This window comes from Haliotis asinina, chromosome 7, assembly GCF_037392515.1.
Source record: "Haliotis asinina isolate JCU_RB_2024 chromosome 7, JCU_Hal_asi_v2, whole genome shotgun sequence".
Taxonomy (NCBI): domain Eukaryota; kingdom Metazoa; phylum Mollusca; class Gastropoda; order Lepetellida; family Haliotidae; genus Haliotis; species Haliotis asinina.
In genome coordinates this window covers 55,853,992-55,857,519 of record NC_090286.1, presented here as the reverse complement: position 1 = coordinate 55,857,519, position 3,528 = coordinate 55,853,992, and positions in this window count along the sequence as shown.

Sequence of the window (3,528 nt, the reverse complement as noted above, 5' to 3'; positions counted from 1 at the left end):
ATTTGTGATTGGCTGAAATTTAAATCACATGGGTGCTTTGACAGTCAAAGTTCATATCCGCTACGGGAGATAATCCATCAAGTCCAAATGCATGTTCATATTCTGTGAGATAATGTGTTTTATACAAAATTTGAAGTATTGTACACATGGCTACTTACGGCTGCTTTCCATATTTACCTAGTTTATAAAAAATTCTTTCGTTTTATCCGTTTGCAACTCGAATATGGACCTTGAAGCTCTGGGTGAATTAACATGATTTTATCTGTCTCCATCAGGCATCACAAGTGACAAACTGCCGACACGAATTCATGAATCAGTTCTGTCTAGGCCAGCGCTTAGTCTATGAATATCTATTTTTTTACAGGAACAAACAATTCCTTGAAACAGAAATGTGGCCGAGTGAGATGGGAACCTGAGGAAATCTAGACTTGCTTTATTCAGAGTGCCTTTTCATTTATCAATGAAAAAAAAATCAAATAAAATTGTAAGAAGCGCTTTTGGAGTTAGCACAAATCATACTTCATATGATATGTGAGACATTTGCATATGTACCTTAAGCTGACCTGTCACAACAGTTGCGCAACGCTATGACGTAACACAACGATTTGATGGACGTATTGCCAGAGGGTACCCTGTGAGTAATATAAGTCACCTTGCGCATGTTGATGGGGGTGACTGGTGCTTTGATTCGCATTCCACAGATGGTGCTATCATTCTGATACCACTTGCTTGGGGAAGCAGCCAATCCATTATTTATCACAGATAACGGGATTAAAAAGACTCCACTAAAAAGTTATTCGTCATGCTTATTAGCAGCGTTCACTACATGTGGGAATTTAACGAGTTTCTCAACTTGTTACATGGTTACAGGGGCAATCTACAGCGTCTCCGATTTTTATTCGTCGGACTTCGAAAGTTCCATAGAATTATTTTCAATGAAGAATGACAAACAATCCTGATTTGTTCAAATGTTACCATTTTGATCTGAATGCTCACCTCACCTCACACGATTATTACATACTTATAGATAGGTATTTGCATACTTGATGCACCTTTAATAATTCTAGTCGCGAAACACAAAAATCACGTTTATCTATTTCACAATTACTATTTCTGCTGCTTCGTCTTACGGCAGACAGAAGTTGTTGAAAATGTTTGATAAATATTTTCATGAAAACAGCTATCAATACACAGTTTCTCCTGCAAGCCGTCAAACCTTCAATTCACACCGGCTTGGAAATGGTTCATACGGCATGTCCGTAAAATAATAACCGACTCTCTGCTATTGTTACATTGTGGACTTTGATAATGACTTTTCCTGCAAATGATATTTTGTATTTGACTGTAGATTGTTTGAGGTAGTGAGTTGCCATACAATGTGACAAGGCTTCACAGAATGAACGCTTGGTCAAGGCTCCCCCAACTTAGAAATTTCCTCGGGACATTGAAGTATTATCAGTATCAGTGCGTCAAATAGACGGAATGCCGTAAGCGCCGTGCAGATAGAAACCTGGTCATCGAAACTGACGTGAATAAGATGTAATGTGGCTTTGAGCAACATTGCTTCCACATTGTACATTGTAAGGAACGCAACATTGTACAGCTAAGTAACGCAACATTGTACAGCTAAGGAACGCAGCATTGTACAGCTAAGGAACGCAAAGATTATATCCCTCAGTATGGTGAGTAGACGCCATGTTTGAATGAATTACCCAGACACAAGATATCCGAAAGGGATACCACTAAAAGGTATTAGGCTTCTCAAAACGAAGTTAAACCTAATTAAACGTGAAGTAACTGACCCCGTAATAAATCTTGGGTATTAGATGATCCCCCATGTTGTCGATGGTGACGCATATCGCCATGCAGCGGTCTGTGTTTTACCTACCCTAGAATCTGAAGTAGGTGGGTTCGAATCCTAGATTCGTTCTAATTACAATCCTTTATCTCCTATCATCATGGATACAATCGTGGTCCTCTCCATCAATCCATATAGTCACCTTTGACTGTCCTCCATTAACCCGATACATCTTGATTGTACGACATGAACCAAGCTCAGTCCTCCATTACAATCGACTATAAATGTGACTAGGTGGTCGAATTCGTCAGCTTGGTTGTAAGCTCGCTCGCTCTCACTCACTCACTCACTCACTCACTCACTCACTCACTCACTCACTCATGTGCATGATTGAGGCGTTGATCACCTATGATGTCTTGTCTGGGACACACCCCATTATTTACATATACATGCCTGTATGTCCATATTGCTAACTGCGGCGCGAAACAAGACTCACTCACCCTACCCCACTGTTGTCTATGTATATATTTGCTAAGTCTATTGAGTGTTTTGTAGCTGGCGGACCTACGACCACAGTGACAGGAATTACTTTACCTGCTTAAGGTAAAACTATACTACTATCGTATGGAGGGATATATTCAGCCAAGAGTAAACGCTCGCACCTGTACTTGGTTAATATTTGACAGGCTCTTATCTCCCTTGTCTGTTCTGCCCTATATGTGTCTTATCTAATTAGGTTTGGGCCATAGCTTGCAGATCCAGGCAATACGATATAATGCTGAACGTATTCAGTATGGCTTTTGCATATAAATGGCTATATGTATATGCTCTGGAGTCACAGTATGAAAAAGTATAGCATTTGTGCATCTGTTGTGATGTGGCATACTTAATGTATGCATATGTGTGTATCACCTGGATGCAGTTGGTTGGTTTTATCGCTGCTGTGAAAGCATCCAAGATAGGTCACGGCGTGGAAGATAACCGGGCATGTTCTGACGTTTAAAACTTTTTCGAAACTCTTACATGGGTATCCCACCGACAAGCACTGAGACATAATCGGCCCGAACGTAGATTTGAACCCTGCATAAAAGGTTCCTGGCGCGACGTAACTCTGCACGACTAATTGCACCGTCACTCGTGTCCACGATTGGTGGATGCAGTGTTAAGGGATATTGTGTGTAGTTAGGAATGATTCTGTTAAAACTATCTGAAACTGATCCTTTCGAAGTGAGTGATCAAGTTTGGTTGCTTTGAGCACCTCTTTGAGTGAGTGAATGAGTGAGTGAATGAGTTTGATATTACACCGCTTTTAGCAATACCTCACCAATATCACGGCGGGGGATACAAGAAAATCTGTTTCACACATTGTAGCCGTGTGGGGAATCGAAACCCGAGTTTTAACCACTATTCTACAACACCACCCTGACCTATTTGAAGATTGTTTCAGTTTGACAGTTCGATGTGGGAGAACACCGGAAATGAACATTGTCGTAGACATTTTTATCTTTAGTGAAACTCGGGAGAACAGGTACGGTGCCATGAATCGTAATCCGGTCAAATCTGGCTATGCTCGATTTTCTCTCTCTCTCTCTCTCTCTCTCTCTCTCTCTCTCTCTCTCTCTCTCTCTCTCTCTCTCTCTCTCTCGTTTATCCCGAGGAAATACAACACGGAAGTAAAGGCAGTTGGATGTCATTGAAGAGCGATTGGGGTAGTCTATTGGTTTGATTCT